The sequence below is a fragment of the Myxocyprinus asiaticus genome, chromosome 42, assembly GCF_019703515.2.
Source record: "Myxocyprinus asiaticus isolate MX2 ecotype Aquarium Trade chromosome 42, UBuf_Myxa_2, whole genome shotgun sequence".
In the NCBI taxonomy this organism is placed as follows: domain Eukaryota; kingdom Metazoa; phylum Chordata; class Actinopteri; order Cypriniformes; family Catostomidae; genus Myxocyprinus; species Myxocyprinus asiaticus.
In genome coordinates, this window is record NC_059385.1 from 10,729,988 (window position 1) to 10,751,915 (window position 21,928).

At 39.5% G+C, this 21,928-nt stretch overlaps 2 protein-coding genes across 2 annotated transcripts in view; one reads left to right on the forward strand and one right to left on the reverse strand.

Annotated features, from left to right (window-relative positions):
• The window catches only part of LOC127432392 (spartin-like), a 471,452-nt gene that overhangs the window by 441,694 nt on the left and 7,830 nt on the right, over window positions 1-21,928 (forward strand). The gene's annotated exons all lie outside the window — the stretch shown is intronic.
• The window catches only part of LOC127432385 (protein furry homolog), an 88,018-nt gene that overhangs the window by 56,867 nt on the left and 9,223 nt on the right, over window positions 1-21,928 (reverse strand). The gene's annotated exons all lie outside the window — the stretch shown is intronic.

Consider the following 21,928-nt stretch of genomic DNA (forward strand, 5'->3'; position numbering starts at 1 on the left):
GAGCACATTACCATGGAGACATAGCGCATGTGGAGGCTTCACGCTATTCTCCGCCGTATCCACGCACAACTCACCACACGCCCCACCGAGAACCACATTATAGTGACCACGAGGAGGTTATCCCATGTGACTCTACCCTCCCTAGCAACCGGGCCAATTTGGTTGCTTAGACCTGGCTGGAGTCACTCAGCACGCTCTGGATTCGAACTAGTGACTCCAGGGGTGGTAGTCAGCGTCTTTACTCACTGAGCTACCCAGGCCCCCGAATAATGTCTTTTAATATTCTTTGTTCTTTACAGTCAGTTGTTGATCAAAAAGTAAAAAGAAACATTAATATAATCATACAACATGGATGTGGTAAAGAAACCATATGACTCCTCTCTCATTAATGTGCACTGGACTGAAACATTTCTATGATGCTCGTTGAACTGCTGTACCATTTTAGCACTTTTTATACAAACAAATGTAAACTGTAAATACTAGTAAATTGTAGGCCTACACATAATTTCAAACTGTGACAACTCGTATCATTATTATATATGCAATTGTATTACATAATATTAATTGATAGAATGCAGAATGTTTACATTTAAAAAAAAGCTAAAATGTTCTTACAATAATGATGACAGACTATTAAAAAAATTAAATATACTCTTTGACATACTATATATGCATATTTTTTTTCCCCTCGCAAATAAATACATCCCCGAGTTAGGCAGGGATAGAAACAAGTACAGCTGTCTCTTGCATGTTATAGGAGTTTTGATATTACTGATTGCAATAATATATTTTCCAGGACATGTTCTGAAGAAAGGTATATGAAAAGATCTTATATGTATGTATATATACTGTATATATAAAATCATATAAAATCTCTTTGTGTTTGAGAACTTCATTTTCAATGAGAAATTATAATGTAGATTTTGTTCAAACATTATTCTAAAATAAAATTTTCTGTAAACTTTTGTCATTTTAGTGTTGCTATATCTAATCGAGATTATAACAAATAGTGAACCTTATAATCGCACATCAAAGCGAATCGTGAGAACCATATCGTCCCACCCCAAGTCAATGTGAAATGTCATCATTGAGGCCCGAGTCCATGCCTCGGAAAGCTCCATGATACATTCAGGGAGGGCTGGAGCAGCTGGGGTTTTCATTTTTGGCATGACCATGTCATCGCTCCCAAAGGGGGAGGAGGGGTCAGCCGGCTAGCCAGGGCTGGGGGAGCCCACGTCATGTGGCTGCAGGGGCTTCTGGCATGTGCTCCTCTTAGAATAGATCACCGCAAAGTCACAAGCTACAAACTGCATGGAAAAACAATCTTCAGCCAACTGATGTGATACCGGCAGTATAAGCAGTTTAAAGAGAGATGCAGCATATAAATTGTGGCAAATAGCTTAAAATGAGTATTAAGCTGTAGTTTTATTAAGAATTTACAGTCTAGGCCAGTGCTTCTCAAACTTTTTAGGCCAAGTACCACCTTCGATCAAATCAGAACATTCAAGTACCACCTAGTCACCACCAATGTTCACTCAAATATTTTTTCAGCATTCGGCAGATATAAATTTTTAGCGAGGTCTTAAGGATTCTAAGAAACATAGACAATGCCATATTTGATTAATATCAATATTCCTGTAGTTTACACAATCAGCAAGAGTGTGTTTCTAAAATCAAACATACAATATTAACATTTAGAAGTTTTGCAGTCCAGTTCAAACAAACTACTATATATATATTTAGAACTTTGGAGCTTAGGCATTGCTAGACCCTGTTTTTCCATCTCAGCCCCCCTAAAATGATGCAGCTAGCATCACCCTTAAAAATATGCGATAATGTGCATGTGATCTATGAAAACAGCGGCTACAGTAAGCAATCTAAGGTTCATTTTACTCTGAATCATGCCCTTACCAGTCGTTAACTTTAAAACTTCAAACTAAGTATTTTCTTTCCCTCTAGTCATAGGCGGACTCGGCCATAGATGACAAAGCGGCAATGTTCGTCACATAGTGCTTCTTCATCTTCCAGTGAAATCAAAAACAAAATTCAGCTAAATACAACCCAGTGTCTTTGAGTCAAAAGCACCATTTAAGATCATAGACTTTAAGGAAGTCTGAGAATGTGTAAAATAAATGGAATGATATCTTGCCGCGATCGCATCCATTTTTGCTGTTCTCTTTTCTGCAAGGGAATAATATTGTGGTGTGTGCACAGAGACATCAGCGCAGCCGTGTGCAATGAGAACTTTACCTATTCACATACCTATTCACATCCTGCACTGCCTTAGGTGAGCTATCTTAAAGATATATTACAATTGTAATCATACATTAGAAATAAAACATGGAAAACATTTGAATAAAATTTGTTTTATTTTTTTGATGTAAATATCCTGGGTCGTGCTGCGTACCACCGGAGGGCACTCCGCGTACCACAGTTTTAGAACCACTGGTATGTGGTTCAACCAACTTGTATGTCCATTTGCAACATTGCTGCCATGTCCCTCATTCAGTAACAGCAAACAAACCACATCAAAAGCAGATAATTACCCCAATAATTACTATTACAATTTTTTCTGCTTAAATCATGATTTACATTTACAGAGTGGTTCCTTCCCATGCAAAACTGGTTGCCCTGATACTAGGGTGCCATGTGTGTTTGCAAGTGTTTTCGCTTCCTATCTCAAGTCAAAAAATCCCCCAAGTCTCTGATATTCTGGTCCCTAGATATGACTAGTGTAAGTCTATTTTTCACCACTTTTATTGTCCACCAGGCAAAAACTGTAAGTCCAATTGCTTAGAAAAGTCATACAACAACTCTCCTCAAAAAACCACAAGAAAACGGCAGGCTGATATTTCACAATTAAAAATTCAACAAAATTTGTGGCAGCCCTTGTTACTTTTAAGTTTAAATTTCACACCTGGTTAATGGGAGTTCATGACCCCGACAGCAGGCTCTCACAGCTCAGGTCAAAGGTAGAAAAATTGAAGTGACAAATACTTCAGTGTGCTAATGACATGAGATACAAACCACCTGGATGGAAAACCAGTTACGCAGCAGGCGTCAGTAGCCTACCATCATACGACACTGAAACAGACGTCAGTAGCAAATTTATTCATGTTTCATTTTAAACCACTACACATGGTCGGCTTGACAGTCATCTGCAGATAACATTAACAACAACGTTATTTGTGGAAAAACAGCATCCATCAGCTGACAGCTCCAAAGTTGCTGTCGAGTTTGAGCTGTGCAAACAGAACGAGCAGTGAAAGTAGGGGAGATACTGGAAAGCAATTGTGAAATATTTTGCCTTGACCATACTGTCAGTAATCTGTGGAATGCAACCTCCTTAAAGCAAGTGTTGAGAACAAGAACAACATCCACGCACTCGCAGAGCTTTCGCTTAGTGGCACCTACCAAGGCCCTTGATGAAGCTGATGACGCTAGCCCGACTCCACCGCACGGGAGAAAGCTCCATGGTGCGGCCGCGTCAGTTCCAGTAATCCAACACAAAACTAGCCCTCTACCACCACCGGAGAGCAATACGTCCCATCTTTCTTCCCGCCCTGTCTTTGTAGGCCTGATCCATACTGGGCAGCCCTATCAAAGAGACTTGGGATTCCAGGGCTTTGCTCTTGGAGTAGGGGAAATGCAGGTTTAAGGAAACACAGCCTTCCTGTATAGCTCCTCATAGACTTGTGATAGGAGTGAGCCCTAACTGAGGAGAAGGTCAGCCTGGAATTTTAGCAAAGTCCAGAGAGAGAGAGAGAGAGAGGGTGGGAGGAACAACATGGGGCTATATTTAACCTCAGCATTCACACACACTCTTCTAACACATTCATTCTTGTATTTCTGGAAGTGCACACACACACACACACACACACACACACACACACACACGATTATGCTACAAAAATAAGCATACATATGGGATTAATGTATGCTATTTACATAATTTATGAACTACAACTATATTTCATGAGGTTTATTTGGACGATGATCTCAAAGCACAGAAATTGCAACCTTATCACCTGTTAACACCTGTTATTTCAATAACTTCTAAGGCACACACACTCTCACGCACAAAACTGATCGATCTGGCTGCTGACCACGTTTCAAAACCCCATGCGGACAGTCCAGATACCAACGCTGAAACACAAACTGTAGCCAGACAACAGCCTATCAAAATATTGGACACTTCTGGGTTGCAGGAGGAAGGGTAACAAACAAATGTTAGTTCATGTTAACTATTGCATTAACTAATGTTAACATTTACAACCTTACAGTATAAACAACTTATCACTACATATTAGCAACATCCAGGTCAGAATATCAACTTCTCCTCCTCCCACAAATCAACTACTTTTACTAACTATAGTTGTACAACATTTTCCTGTTGGATTAATATGCCCAGGAGACAAAAAAGTTAATGAATATGCAAAGCACCGATCAGATTGTGTTCATTATATTATTGCATGTGTGGGTGAAGTCTCTTGCTTATTAGGTTAGTGTAAATGAGCATATAGTCAATGAAGTTGTTCCAGCCTCCCCAACGTGACTCTGCAAACCACACAAACCATGAGTCAGCAAACACAGCAATGCAGTCATTGCTTTTAATGACTGATCTGTCAATCAAGTTTATTTCTTCTTCACTGTCTTTCACTGTTAAACTTTGTGTTCTGTGTTATGACTGTCTTCTGATTCCTATCACCCTCTCTTTACTCGATGTCTATCCCTCCTGTCTTTCTGTCTAATGGTGGCGCACAGTTAAAAAATATTTCACACGGAAAGGAAGGAATGTTTGTTACGTTTCATTATTTTACCCATCGTTTCATGTGGTAAAATAAATAAAATTGTACAGTTTGCTGCCCTAATTGAATGCGATGAGATTAAAAAACAAGATTACCTGTAAAAAAAGAAGAAAAAAACAAAACAAAGAAAAAGCAAAATAACAATTTTATTCCAAGGTGATCACTGGATTCCACTCACATGCAACATAGTGAAGTCATGTGACATCAATGTAGTATTGTACTGTTTGAGACAGTTATCACTGCATTGTTGTCGCTGTCCTTTTTCTTCATATTGCGGCCCTCTTCTGCATATCACAGCGTCGTTTTGCGGCCCTCTTCAGCCAGTCGCGGCCTGTTCGGCATAACACGGTGGCCCTTTCCAGTTTATCGCCGCCCGTTTGGCCCCGTTTCACGGCCAACCCACCGGGAAAAGTCCCGGTTCTCCCTATGGCCACTCCACCCTGATCACCCCACATACAGACAGTGATGTAATCATCAGTATGACTAACCCATATGTATTCACAAGCACCTGCACACACATACACACAATCATTACGAATCAGTGCCAGGCAAGTCCAGACACATTATCTTGTGTATAATGACTACCGGATCCGGTCCCAGCGACTGCCAGCAGAAGGTATATGATGCAGTAATGGCAAGTGCACCAAGGACTCTCGATAATGAGCATGTTTATGTGCAAGCTGAAATGGAGACAGCAAACTGCACTTTATTGAGCAGTATTAAGGTATAAAATGAAGCCAAATATGGGTACTTTTTGTACAGTGACACAAAAAGAGAACAGATCGAGCTATTTTAAAGAAGGTTTGGATCAACAGGGAACAAGAGTCAAGGCAAGGCATCTGGAAATCAAACAAAATCGATAGAGAGAAGGAAAGTGAATGTTAAAAGAGAAAGAGAGCAAGCATAAAGAGAGATCAGGGGCTGGAATGAGCTTTGAGTGGATTTACTAGAGTGAGATAGCAGACTGTTATCAGGCCACCTGTTCTAGTTTACAGGGATCCGGCAGCACATTTAAAACAATAAGGAACAAATAAATGGCCACTGGACAGCAGCACAGCTCCCCTGTACAAGAAAAACACATCTTTATTACCCTTAAATGACAGCTCTACCTCTGCTGACAATGCAGTTTAGCAATCTCTCTCTCTCTAACACACATACACACATTGCAGAGCAGTGACTTAACATGTAGGGTTGTGTGTAGAGGTCATTAGTGGGACTGTGCTAAGACCTGGTTTATACAGCTTAAACTGACTGATGTAATATTTCCCTCCCCAGTAACACAACTAATTTCACACCAAAATAAACAAAAAAAAATTCAGGATTCAAAGGAATCATATCAAATTCTATTTACTTCATAAATAGAACTGACATTCAAATTCAAATAAGAGTCAAATAATTTCAAATACAAAATTCAAATAAAAACTGATTATGAAAATAGATGACAACAAACTTCAATATTGACTAGTTGTGTCCTCTTTTATTATAACTTTTATTTTTGTGCACATTGCTTAAAAAAAAAGAACATTGGGCCAGATGTGGAATAAGGTTTTCAATAAAATTCTGGAAAGAAAATGTGCTTATTTTATCTGACCAATTGAAGAAAGAAAAAAAAAAAGACAAATAAATTGATTTTTAAAATAGTTATTAGCTGCAGCCCTACTTTTCCAACCATTTTAACCTGCACTATAGTCTAAACAAAAATTGTGTAAACATGAAATTACTCAGGTACATAACATTCTCCCCTTATACGTACAACCCCATATAAACAATAACACTTATACAAACACAATCAGCCAATGTAAGAGATTAATGATCTGATGCTTTCTTACATCATCTGAGATATATTATTTCACTGTCACTATCATTATCTTCATATCTTCCGAGATAGAGAATAACCTTCTAAATGGTGCACATTTACACTCACACACACACACACACACACACACACACACACACACACACACACACACACAGTGATTGTCAAACGTTTGCACACTGTGAAGTATTGACGTGCTCAGTCACTGCTCCACACTGCACGTGATGAAAAACAATAGCACAAATCCTGCCAGTAATGTCCCGAGCCTCTTCAGTCTGCAGTCATTACATAACGCAACCTCTAAACACTAATAAACCGGATGTAAGCACGCACATCAGAAAACATCCATTTACCTGTAACATCCCAGTAAGTGCATGTGAGCCTTTATGAACGTGTATCGGATGAGTATAGTCAGCAAACCCATTTAAAACAGAAATTACATCAGGACATTAACTTTCCAAAGTGAGAAGGATGGATTGATTCTCTTGGGGGGAGAAATTAGGGAGAAAGTATATGACAGCAAAAACATCTCTGGCATGAAACAACTCTGAATCACAGTGTCCTACTGTGGAGTCAGCACACACATATGCAGCTGCAGTTCACATGGATGTAGAACATTGCATGTGTGTGTGTGTTGAGTTTGTACTCACTGCTGCCCCAGGATTTCAGCAAAGACTTGATGCTGATCTCAAAAAAGCCTGAGTCCTGTTGGCTGGCCATGGCTTTATAGCAGGCTCCGTCACGTAGCGACACAGAGATGGAGCGATGAGAGAGTCCAGGCAGAGAGATGCAACTAGAGAGAGAGAGAGGCCACTTTACAGCATCATAATGCTGCAGCACTCTCTTTCCCTACGTGTCCTGTGTCAGCTCTCAACACCAACTACTCTCTCCCTCTACAGCGCTCTCTTTCTGCCTTCACTATTCTGCCCCTCCCTCCCTCAAACTCTCTCTATCGCTCTCATCAGCCTCTCTCCCCCTTGCACTGCATTAAGAGGATTGGCTCTCATAGTGAGAATGACAGAGAGAGAGAGAGAGAGCTGCTGTTTGTGTTGTCTGGTCTCCCACATAAGGACATTAAGGAGGAATAAGGGAGGGAATTGTTTGTTTACTGCAGTGCTTGCCGGCCAGGTCAGCACAGAACAATATTACCTCAATCATCCCGTTTGTCACACTCAGATGATGCTAACAAAGGGAAAATGAGGAAAAGGAGTCACTAGTATCTAACATTTGATATATTTCATAATATCTAGTCAATTAATTGATTGAATTGAAGTAACTGACTGTTATGAGCCCCTGCTCTTGCTTTTGTATTTCCTTTGTGAGGCTGCCAATTAGATGGGGGCAGAGACTCTAACCAGCTACACCTGAAGTCTTGCCTATTTAAAAGGTGCTGGCTTCACTGCATGGCAGCTGCTGCCCCTGGAAACCTGCTCCTGTGTTTGTTTGATGTTGTTTTTGATTTTTTTTCCTTTTCATTTTAAAGGGATGGTGAGTTTGTCTTTGGTTTAGTTAAAACAGATTAAAATAGCTAGCGTAGGTAAGGAAGTTGACCCGGAAGATTCATTTTCTGCGTTTGCTTTTTCTATGGGAGTTAGTAAGATTTCTTAACTCTTAGTTATTTGACAGTTTAATTTAGTCCACTCACCTGTCCTTGTTTGGTTTATGTGTTTATGGCATATATGACCCCTTAATTGAGTGCAACAGTGCCCACCCACCTTTTTGACTGTCTTTGTTCCAGAAGTGGTTTTGCTTTTTTTAAATTTTTTTTTTTTTTTTTTTTTTTTTTTTTTTTTTTTTTTTTCTCCTCTGGAGGTTTCATAAAATTATAAAGGCATTCTAAGGGATGAATCAAACCATCCAGCTCTGAGGTGAATCACAAGATTACAAGCTTTGATTTAAAGCAAATATGAACTTAAAAATGAGAAAGTCAAAGGTACAAGACTGTGTCTTTAATGAGAGAATAAACTTCCGTACCATATATGAAGCACTGCGAATGACCCATAATAGAATTAAAAACTATGGATATATGTAGTTTATTTATATATACACTATATTGCCAAAAGTATTCGCTCATCTGCCTTTAGACGCATATGAACTTAAGTGACATCCCATTCTTAATCCATAGGGTTTAATATGATGTCGGCCCACCCTTTGCAGCTATAACAGCTTCAACTCTTCTGGGAAGGCTTTCCACAAGGTTTAGGAGTGTGTTTATGGGAATTTTTGACCATTCTTCCAGAAGCGCATTTGTGAGGTCAGACACTGATTTTGGACGAGAAGGCCTGGCTCGCAGTCTTCGCTCCAATTCATCCCAAAGGTGCTCTATCGGGTTGAGGTCAGGACTCTGTGCAGGCCAGTCAAGTTCTTCCACACCAAACTCGCTCATCCATGTCTTTATGGACCTTGCTTTGTGCACTGGTGCGCAGTCATGTTGGAACAGGAAGGGGCCATCCCCAAACTGTTCCCACAAAGCTGGGAGCATGGAATTGTCCAAAATCTCTTGGCATGCTGAAGCATTCAGAGTTCCTTTCACTGGAACTAAGGGGCCAAGCCCAGCTCCTGAAAAACAACCCCACACCATAATCCTCCCTCCACCAAACTTCACAGTTGGCACAATGCAGTCAGACAAGTACCGTTCTCCTGGCAACCGCCAAACCCAGATTGCCAGATGGAGAAGCGTGATTCGTCACTCCAGAGAACGCGTCTCCACTGCTCTAGAGTCCAGTGGCGGCGTGCTTTACACCACTGCATCCGACGCTTTGCATTGCACTTGGTGATGTATGGCTTGGATGCAGCTGCTCGGCCATGGAAACCCATTCCATGAAGCTCTCTACGCACTGTTCTTGAGCTAATCTGAAGGCCACATGAACTTTGGAGGTCTGTAGCGATTGACTCTGCAGAAAGTTGGCGCACTATGCGCCTCAGCATCCGCTGACCCCGCTCTGTCATTTTACGTGGTCTACCACTTCGTGGCTGAGTTGCTGTCATTCCCAATCGCTTCCACTTTGTTATAATACCACTGACAGTTGACTGTGGAATATTAGTAGCGAGGAAATTTCACGACTGGACTTGTTGCACAGGTGGCATCCTATCACAGTACCACACTGGAATTCACTGAGCTCCTGAGAGCGGCCCATTCTTTCACAAATGTTTGTAGAAGCAGTCTGCATGCCTAGGTGCTTCATTTTATACACCTGTGGCCATGGAAGTGATTGGAACACCTGAATTAATTTTTTTGGATTGGTGGGCGAATACTTTTGGCAATATAGTGTGTGTGTGTGTATGTATGTGTGTATATATATATATATATATATATATATACACTGTATAAAAATACTTACAAATATTAGGGATGGGCATTTCGATTAATTTTGTTGTCGAGTACTCCAACACATCAAAAAATGAGTAATCGATTACTTGAAATTTAGAAATTCAGTTCAACCTTTGAACCTTATAAAAAAATTAGCACTAGTGTAGTGATACTGTGTCATTCACAGTGCATCATGAAAGCAGGTGGTTGTGTAGTTCTTCACCAGGAATTCTGCTATTAAACACGATTATCTAAAAATGAAGATGAAATGAAATAAGATTGAATATTGCGAACTGATGGCTTCAACAGAAGCATATGCCATTGATTTAAAACCTTGGAGCTCATGGTAGTTCTGTCTTTAAAGGTTTATAAGTTGGAGAAAATTAATAGGATTTTCTTTCCGAAAGTACACTGTTGCGCTCTCTTTTTCCTGTTCCACGATTCGTAATGGAATCTTGTCTTCGTTTTCCAGTCTCCAGTGTTTTCACTGGCATTGTTGTATGTTTTAATGGATAATGCGATGTATAGCATTTTAAATTTGTAAAAAAAAAAAAAAAAAATCTATGGCTCCTTTACAAAATTTTAAAGAACTGCGATGACTGACTTTTGACAGTGCCTCTCTCGGGCAGGTAATGACGTGAAGCAATGGCCCAAGATTGATTTCTCCTGTACTATTTCAAGTTGTTATGACAGCCAACAATTGCACAAGTTGAGCCTGAACAAATTTTTACTCCAACTAACACTTAAAATGGTTGTTGTTCTCCTTCTGGTTCATTTGTTTCATTTTTACAATGCTTATGGAGACCAGAACTAGAAAAAGTCAAGCAGCAATCAGAATCATCAAGGTGCTGCCCAGTAGTTGGTCAAGAAAAGTGTGGATAAGCAAGCTCATTTCTGACACTGATCATCATTCATCTATGCTTAACGAAAAGCAACTGAGAGCCTTTATAAAAAAAAAAACTTGTCTTGCCTTGCCTTGGAGGTTTGGACTGGCTCAAACTGAAAACAAACAAAATTCTGGCGCTGAACATTGGAGAAAATTAAGCTTAGATTTTGTGCAGTGAATAGTCATCTTTCTGCTCTTTGTTCTTTGCAGTAGCTGTGACTCAGGTCATGATGCCCTTATGCTTGGTCTCTACATAGAACACAACATTCAATCATACAATGCTCTCACACAACAGCCTTAATGCTGCAGAAACCTTTGATATCTGAATATGACAGCACACTAAAACCACTAAATAACAGTGAAAGGAATTTTGAATCAGTTGTTTTAATGATTCTGCTTAAAACATCAGCAGCATCAGAATGTGTCTGCAGCTGCTGCAGTGCCTCATTTCTCAGCAGAGGCTTCAGATTGCGTAACATGCATGGGGAAAGAAGTGGAGGACTGGACACCGGCCTGTCACTCACAGATCATGTGATCCCATGCGTATTCTCTGATCTGTGCATTAGAGGATCGTGAGAATGTGATTACATCATCACACCATCTACTGGCTGACATGCCACACTGCAGTCAAATGTACACACACACACACACACACACACACACACACACAACACACATATAGTGGAACAGAAAGTATTCTGTAGATTTCAAAACAAAAATGCTGTTGAATACTTTACCATTTGACTCATGTGGAAGGTGTAATAATTTACATATCATTGTCTTCTCGTGCTCCACGAGAAACAGACTCATGGGCTTCTTTAAACTACCATGACAGTGATGTCACCACTAGATAATACCCCTAAGCACACGACGATTGGAAGCTATGTTTCATAATATTTATATATATATATATATATAAGTTAAATCAAATACTCAAAACACCACAGATCCACATTACACAAGAATCTGATCTATTCATACCATACCATGTCTTGTACATTAGGGTTGAAGAAAGAAAATAAAAAAAGACAGAACAAAGGGAGGAGACTAGAGCTGATTTATTCAAAGTCCATCTTAACAAAACCTGTTGAGCTGGTCTGATTATTTCATACCATTCACTGTTGGAACGGCAGATGTAGGGCCAAGGGTTCATAAGTTATAGTCTCACTGTACACTTAAAGTGCAGGTTCATACAGCAGAACAGCAGTGCTTACAAGAATGTGTTGAGAAATAATTGATTAGAGCTAAGACATGTAATGAAACATCCCTGAAAAATGTCTGGCCACATTTTTGTATTTGTAAGAGTACTGTAATTGAAAGATGAAAAGAAAATCTAAACAACATAATTATTATAGGAATGTCTTCTGTTTAACAAAATGTGGTATGAGTCAAAAGTATTTTTTGTGGTAATAAACAGCATGTCACAGGCTGGTTGTTGGCTACACGACAAACACCAACTTGGCATGTCAACCTGCTTAAAGTCCCTCTCCAGCCACTGGATTAACCCCTAAAATCTTTAATCAAAATTACATATTTAAAAGGTTTTTTCCATGAAAATAATCCCTTCATGCCTTAAAATGGCTTAGATATAACTCTATACCTTTGCCTCATTTAGTATGTGCAGATCTATGAATATGCAAATTAGTCCCCGCCTCCATCTCCACTCACCCCTGCACTGCTCGCCTGCAGCTTGGGCTACCTGGTCACCTTCAACTCTGATCACTGTAAAAGTACTAAATGCTACACAATGGCAAGTGGTAATATTGAAGTAACTCAGCCATATATGTTCGAACGGGAAACTGATTCTGAAGAAGAAGAAAAAGAGCGAATTGTTCAGGGTCGCCTATAAGTCGATGTATCATAATGGTAATGTATTTTATGTATCGCTCTCTACAACGTTAGAAATGTTACGGTAAAAGATAACATGATCCTTCAGCTTGACTACGTTATCAAAGAGCTAATGTGTTGCTAATATTAGACAAACCTTGTTCCCGTTCGCCACCTTGTAAAGATAAACATCCAGATGTGCCGTTAGGAAGAAACGCTTTGAACGCCATAGGAAGTCTCTGGAGAAAGGCATATAGTTCATCACAACTAACACCGTAATATACAATATGTATATGTTTTGAGTAACGTTTGCCATAACTTTCTTCGTCAACATACCCAAGCCATATAAAATTTCCTGTCAACATTTGACATGAATCATCATGTAACCTGACATGCTAACGTTGGCTAACTTTATCTAGCACACTGCAGATTTGTTGGACACAGTCAACGGATAAAACACAAGAAAAAGAAACTTACCGGTTGACCAACATGTTGGCTCGTACTCGCTGTGTCCCCAGGATAAATTGATGGACCAGCGTTAGGCCTCAATATAAGTTTAGTGGCAAAACCCATCTGTTTTTGGGTAAAATTTTCAAAACAGTTATCTGGAAAATGACTACTGCAAACCCAACTACTGGAAGTTTTGCTGGGACATTACGTTTTTTCCAAATAAACTGCACCCATTTATCCCAGATTTTCAGATCCTTTGGTAATACATACGTAGCTACACCTGGCTTCTCCCGATACCCCTTGCTTTGCCATAGCATATGATAATGCCCCGCAAGTTGACGGGATTGGTTCCTTAGGTTTGTGAAGTATGAAACCCTGGCTGTCTGAATAAGTGTTTTTGAGGCTGTCTTTGGTACACTGCAGTTCCAAGGCAAAAATGCTAATCCATGGCATTAACTGCTGATTTCACATATGGTATGACTTCTAGCATTTAAAAAACACCATATGGACATGTAAACATGGTTAAAAACATGATTTTCGCTGGAGGGGGTCTTTAAAGTATGGGACGTGAACTACGTTGTTTACACACAGGTGAAACTTTATACCAATAAGTTGGATACAGAGGATTTGGACCAATCAAATGTTGCAATTGATTAGCTGCATGTGAGACAGGCAATCTGGGGAGAAAGACAGAAACTGATGCTGTGTCTGAATATGCATACTTCCCTATTATATAGTATGCCAAAAACAGTATACCAATAAAGTGGGGTGTCCGAATCCTCAGTATTCATAAAAGAGTAAGCAAGAAATACAGGTATAACCTACTATTTCTGGCGATATTCTGAAGTGTGCATCCACTGCCAGTTTATTATTTATTATCCCATAATGCCAAGGTAGCAGGAGAGACATCATATTAAAAAAAGTTGAATTTAAAAAATAACGGAGAGCTGCGAGTCAGGCGACTCTTTCAGCTGTAAGTGACTGTAAATTTTTTGCTTTTGATGTTACTATGGCATATATTCGGGTCACAGGAAAATGTTCCCGTATAAAATATTCCGTATCTGGAATTCATACTATTCACTTGCATACCTAAATCATAATTTTTTACCGGCCAAAAAGTGCATCCTTCATTTAATGCAGTACATACTCCCAACAGTATATGATTTTGGATGCAGGGCATAAAAGCCACCCTAGGCCTGTCACGATTACTAAATAACTGTCTGATCGTCTGATTGAGACAACCGTGATTATTGGGCATTCAAATTCCAATCACGTTTTAATACCCAAATAAGGGAATTTTAAGCAAATATACTGTATAAACCATGAACAACGTATTTGTGTGTCATTCAGTTGAACACCGAGTTCGAGTGTCACTGAGCCGCACTGCGGAGGTCAACCAGCTCCTGTTCTGAAGAGTGTGTGAAGCACTCTGATGTGCAATCTGTTAGCAGAGGCTCACGCCAAACTCCCACGAAAATATAAACAAGCAAGTATAAACTTTGATAGTGAACGCAGAGCGCTCCGGTTTCACTTTAAAAAGTAAAGTAATGGCAAATGTTCCTGGTTCATACATGCTGTGTTAATGAAATGCACTGATAAAGAGGAGACACATGCTTACTCTGTTTCTGTGGAGTGATAAAATAATGAAACAAAATCTCAAAGGTTTCACTTAATGAGAAATAAGGGCTCATGGGTTTAATCAGAGCATTAAAATAACGCGTGAAAGTGAAGAAATTAGAAAAGAAATATTTTTACTATTGCATAATATAATAAAAAATATAATATAAATTATATATATATTTTATTAAAACAATTATAAAATATATCAGTTCAAAAAACAAGTGTAACTGTAAACTTGACCAAAACTAAAGTTGAACAAAAAGAGAGAAATATTATATTTAAAACATTATTTTTCATGTAATTCATAAGTTTTTAAAGCCTTAAAAGGAAATCATAGCTTATCCCTATTTTATTATTTGACTAATATATTTGAAGTTAAATATGTAAAAATGACTTAAGGTATATGAAGCACACATGCAGAAATAAAGCACACCTTAAAAAATGACAATTTATATGACAATTAATCGTGAAAGCCCTTAATGAGACAATAAATTGTCATAGCCCTAAAACAGACAATTATTCATCATAATCGCAATCATTTGTGTCACGGTTCACGTAAGTTCGTCTGATCTGTTCTGTAGGGCTGCAACTAACGATTATTTTGATAATGGACTAATTTAACAATTATTAGAATGATTATTCGACTATTCGGGCGATTATTGCAACGATTAATCATTAGCTCTAAACCGACTATTCAGCTTGTGCCCCGAATTAAAAGGTTGTATTAAACGTGCTTGCTAACAATAAAGAGGACAAAATCATCTTTTAAAAATACCTCTAAATGACATCCAATGAATTAAAGGGGAAAATACTTATTATGTTTATTTCAGTAAAAATTTCACTACAAAAAAAATCCTTTTATCAAGTGTTTTTGTCTTTTTTCCATTTAAAATTGTCTAAAAATCCTTAAAACAAGACACATTTACTTGAGAAGTAACAACATATAAGATATTTAGACTTGCTTTAAGAGAATGTATCTTAAATATAGGTGTATTTTGTATATAAGTGTATTTTTTCACTTGGTTATACTTCTGCGAGTGCAGTAAAGACAAACATTACACTTATATTCAAGATCTATTTTCTAAAAGCAAGTCTAAACATCTTATATGCTGCTTCTCAGGTGAATGCATCTTTTTTTAAAGGATTTTTAGATATTTTAAAATATTTGTATCTTTAATATTATATTCAACATTCTCAGATAAAAAAAAAATAAAAAAAATTCCGCAGTATAGCTGCTAAAGTAAATGTACGTTGTTTTAAAGGAGTTTTAGATATTTATATTGGAAAACAAGCCAAAACAAAAACAAATAAAAAATGTATTTTTTTGCAGTGTTTAATGAGGCGAAGACTACCTCTCTCACCTTTTTATTCACTTCAATCCATCTTTAACTCACAAAAAAACAAACTCACTCTTATTAATAAAACTGCGTTTTGCCAGTTTTCTTCATGATAAGAAATGCACAGTGACACATATATTATGATTCAATAAATTGCCATCACGTTATAATCTAGCTGCATTAAGTGCGCGCACTCGAGGGACGAGTGTCCCCGCAACAGAGTGTACCTCAGCCGGGTGCAGTTTTAATCTCTCCCCTTTAGATCGGGACACTTCGCGCAACTCATAGAAGAGGCGCTGACCGCACAGAGAAATGCCAGTTTCCTTATTATTTTAACTTTAATAAAGCTATAACGCATTAAATAGAACTGCATTAAAGATGCAATGTCGGGGTGTTTCCTTTAAAGATGTTCGACACGCAAGTTTTGCTTAAGCGGAGTGGCAGCTCCGGCTCTGCTTATTCCACAACAATAGTGCTTCTGTATTTACTTATTTTGTATTTTTGCATTATAATTCCCTCATACTTTGCGATGTACATCACCTGAAGCTGTTTGGAAAGTTTACAGTGCGTCTGGACTGTGAGATGTTTTTTCTTCCTCTCATCAGTCAGGCGCGAGCTGCAGTGCTGCTCTTGTGTGCAATCATTAGAGTTTCATATGATCTTACGTTACATTAAGATCAAACGTCTATTCGACAACGAAAATTTTTGTCGACAATTTTTTTATTGTCGACGTTGTCGATAACGTCGACTAATCGTTTCAGCCCTACTGTTCTGTTTGCTTTGTTATTTCTCACCCTCATGTGTCTCTAGTGCTGTCGGCATGTGTGATCAGTGTTTCCACAGCACTTTCCTTTCGCAGTGTTCCTTGTTCTTCATGTTGCTGCCCTCTGCTTTCCCGTTGGTGACAATGAAGGTGGCACGCGTTTTCACGCTCCTCACCGGAAGGGCCAGTGAATGGGGAACAGCCATGTGGGACAACAGACATCCCTGTTGCTCTTCATTTCAAGCATCACCACGGAGCTCTGCCGGGTGTTCAATCACTCAGCTCAAAGTCGTAAGGCAGCGAGGGTTTTATCCGGACCGTCTCAGAAATATTGGTGGGTCGCGGACTATGCCATCGAGTTCCGCACCCTTGCTGCATCTTGTGAGTGGAATGATCACGCCAAGTGGGACAGGTTCCTGCATGGGCTTTCCGATGACATCCAGGACAAAATCTATCCCATGGACCTGCCTTCCCGCTTCGACGACTTAGTGGATCTGGCCATCCAAGTGGATCAACGTCTGACCCTAAGTTGCCACCGCCGCCGGGGTGGCTGACCACCATACCTAGTCCACAGTTTCAGCCAGGTCACCGGAATCACAGTCCGAGGCAGAGCCCATGCAGGTCAGTAGCGCTCAGATTTCTCATTAGGAGAAGCAGCGATGCTTCATTCAAGGACCCTGTTTTCATTGTGCCCCTCTTGGTCATTTCTCCGTTTCCTGTCCAGTAAAAGACAGTAGGCAGGGGGTTTCTGGCAAGCGCAACAGCCCTTGACAAAACCCCCAGATTACGCACGCTTCTCCCAGCCCGTCTGCAGTACGGATCAACTAGTCACACATAGATTATCGGGGACTGAATGACATCAAGGTGAAGAATCGTTATCCTTTGCCATTGATGTCCTCAGCCTTCGAAATCTTGCAGGGAGCGTCCGTCTTTTCGAAGTTGGATTTACGCAACACTAATCACCTTGTCCGGATTAGGGAGGGGGATGAGTGGAAGATGGCTTTTAACACCCATAGGGGGCACTTCGTATATTTGGTTATGCCTTTCGGATGATTACGCCCCAGCCGTCTTCCAGGGGCTCGTGAATGACATGCTTAGAGGCAAGGTTAACCGTTTTGTTTTTGTCTGTTTAGATGATATTCTGATCTTCTTCTAGAATATCCAGGACCATGTTCAGCACGTCAGGCAGGTGCTTCAGTGACTGCTAGAGAATCGGCTGTTCATCAAGGCAGAGAGGTGCGCTGTTCATGCACAGTCGGTTCCATTCCTGGGGTTCATTGTTTTGTCCAAGGGAGTGCACATGGACCCTGCCAGGGTCAAAGCCATCAAAGCCATCTCCGATTGGCCAACCCCAGATTCTCGTAAGGCTTTGCAGAGGTTTCTGGGGTTCACTAATTTCTATCGTAGGTATATTCATAATTACAGCCTACTCGCTGTGCCTCTGACGGATCTCACCTCCACCCGCACTGACTTTTGTTGCTCCCCGCGGGCTGAGGCTGTGTTTTCTAAATTAAAGAAGTGGTTTTACTGCGGCAATTTTGATAACTCCTGAACCTGCATGTCAGTTTGTAGTGGAGGTGGATGTGTCAGAGGTTGGTGTTGGAGCTGTCCTGTTGCAGCGCTCATCCTTGGACGGAAAGATGCATCTGTGTGCTTTTTTTTTTTTGCACCGCTTAACACCAGTTGAACGGAACTACGACGTCTGTAATAGAGAATTGCTGGCTGTCCGGCTGGCTTTGGGTGAGTGGCGTCATTAGTTAGAGGGTTCGGGGTTACCTTTCGTGGTCTGGACTGATCATAAGAACCTAGAGTACATTCGTAGCGCTAAACAACTTAACTTTAGACGGGCTCGCTTGGCATTATTTTTCACCCATTTCAACTTCGTTCTTTCGTATCGCCCAGGCTCTAAGAAAATCAAGCCCGATTCATGGCCTCCTGGTCGATGTGGTTTCTGACACAGGCCCCTAGTTTGTGTCACATTTTTGGGCAGAATTCTGCTGACAGCTGGGGGCTACTGTGAGTTTGTCCTCTGGGCATTGAAACTGCATCCGGCTGATGTACGCTCTGTTGCAGGGACACTCATCCCTTGACCACGCATGCTTAATGCAGCTAGATTATAACGTGATGGCTTGCGACTTATTGAATCATAATATATGTGTCACTGTGCATTAATTATTGTGAAGAAAATTGGCAATACGCAGCTTTATTATTACAAGAGAGCTTGTTTTTTGTGAGTTAAAGATAGATTGAAGTGAACAGAAAGGTGAGAGAGGGTAGTCTTCGCCACATTATACACTGCAACAAACTACAATTTTGTTTTTGTTTTGGCTTATTTTCCAATATAAATATCTAAAACTCCTTTAAAAAAAATTTACATTTACTTTAGCAGCTATACTGCAGAAGAAAAAATTTGTTATCTGAGAATGTTGATGTCATAGTCTGTCTCCCTCATTTTCTTCAAGGACTCTTATTTTGAAGTTTTCCCCCAGACTTAATTTCCCATAGTGCACTGCCCTCATCACTTCCATCTGTTTCTTATTATCCTCACCTGTATTCCATTCCCTCATTAGTTCCTTCTGTATAAATATCCTCTAGTTTTGCCCACTCCTTTGTCAGTCCTTGAAGTGTTGAGTTATTGAAGTGTTATGTTGTGTTACGTTTTGATGTTTAGATTTATAGTTTGTTCCACTCCAGCGATTACTACTGTTGAGATTTTTGTTTGTTCCACTCCAGCATTTGTTCTACTCCTATGATTATAATTAAATATTGAAAGAATCTACTCCTGCATCTCCTCTCTTCCTCTTCCACTCCAAGACACCAACGTTACAGTTGAATATAATATTAAAAATACAAATACAAATATTTTAAAATATCTAAAAATCCTTTAAATTCACCTGAGAAGCAGCATATAAGATATTTTGAATTGCTTTTAAAGAATAGATCTTGAATACGTATATTTTGTCTTTACTGCACTATAACCAAGTGGAAAAAATACACTTATATACAAAATAAGACACATTCTCTTAAAGCAAGTATAAATATCTCATTTCTTGCTTCTCAAGTAAATGCATCTTATTTTAAGGATTTTTAGACAATTTTAAATGGAAAACAAGACAAACACTTGATAACAATATGATATTTTGCAGTGAATTTCTTTACTGAATTAAACTTCCCTTTAATTCAGTGAATGTCATTTAGTGGTATTTTTAAAGGATACTTTTGTCCTCTTTATTGTTAGTAAGCATGTTTAATACAACCTTTTAAATCGGGGGCATAAGCTGAATAATTGCTTAAAGGCTAATGATTGTTGCAATAAATCACAGAACAGTCGAATAATCTTTATAATAATCGTTAGATTAATCGATTATCAAAATAATCGTTAGTTGCAGCCCTAGTCCTGACTTATTCTGAAAAAAATTTGTTTTGTCCCGTATTTCCGCTCTCCTAAAATTTCTCTATCGCCTATGCGGCTTTCTCAGTCACGTGAGTATTCTAAACAAAGGTAGCCAAGGATACAGCTTGTAAAACCAATCAAATAACACAGTGTTATTTGAAGTACATGACTGGATTAAACTATCCAATCCCCAATCAATAGACGTCCAGTTAGTGAACTGATTAAAGAGTCAGTTTGAAAGAGCACACAGATGAAATTGCTGCTGGAAAAATGTCAAGAAAGTGTGCTTGTACATTTAATGAGGATCTTCAAAAAGAGTTTAAATTTATAAAAAAGAAGTCAAAGACAGAGCCTTGTAAAGTGAGGTGTGAGATTTCTGAAGCTCGCTTTCCATCGCCCATAGAGGCCGCACCGACATCGCGCAGCATGTTCATACAAAAAAGCATGTGGATGCTGCTAAAAGTAAGTGTGCCACACCATGTGTTAGCAATTTATTTCTGAATCTGACAAGGTGCGCATGCAGGTCAAGTGAAGGACTTTTTGCTTATCATTCTGTTGTGCACGGCCATAGCTTTAAACATTTATGATCTGAGAAAAGTCTCGCAGGCCAGGCTGGAGGAATCATTCATACCCTCTAACATTAAAAAGCAGTTGGATGCCCTGGTCGAAGCTGGTGACATGCGAGCGGATGATTTCTTTTGTGCAGTGAGAAACTTTCATTCAACAATTACCTCCAAAATTTGAGCCGCTCACTGGAGAACACAAAAAAAACTTGAGTGGGCCCTACTGAGAGACATCCCAGAGAGGAAAGACATTCAGAGCAGCCTCGAACACTTCTACTCCTGAAACCACGCTCTTTGATGAGATGGCTTGCTCGAAAAACATCATCACTCGTCGCATCACTGAGTGGAACATGAACAAGGCGGCCGTGTCTGAGAGATGGACAGACGTTTTTTGTGAGCTGGAGAACAAGACCATCAACTTCGGAGTCAAGGTCGTGGAGTTTGTTTTATGCCTGCCTGGGACATCTGCATCTGTGAAGCGTGTGTTCTCATTAATGAACGCAGCAGCATGGACACCGGTTAAATCTCGACTCAGTGTAACAGTCATGAAGGTACTGAGCCCCTAAAGAGCCAAGGTGGTGGGGAAAAAATTAGTGGTGGGGGAAAAAATAAACAAATGCATTTGCGTTCTCTTGCAAAACTTTGCGTTCCCCAAAGAAACTTTGCATGCACTCGCAAAACTTTTGCATTCCCCCGAGAAACTATGCGTTCTCTCACAAATTATTTCGCATTCTTTCGCAAAACTTGTGCTCTCGTATATATATATTCCCGCTCCTGAATGCCCTGCAGGCTATTGCATTTATAAGAGATTAGTCGAGATGACAGGTGCCGGTGCCTACTTTTTGTGGAAAACTGTATCTTGTAAACATGTAAAGAGTGAGAAGATACAGTGACTCCTTTCTGTATTGCATCATTACATGATCATACATAAATCTTGTATTTGGCATAGCCTAATACAAACAAACAAAACAAACAGAAAATATATGATTTTAATGCAATTCAAAATGCAATATATCTACAAAAACAAACATTTATATACTCATGTCAAAAAAAACTTACAAATTCTTAAAAATGTGGCGCTACACGAGACTCTGAAAAAACAGCTTCATGCGGCACATTGGTCAAACGCATTGCCTAGCACAAAAACGTCCCGT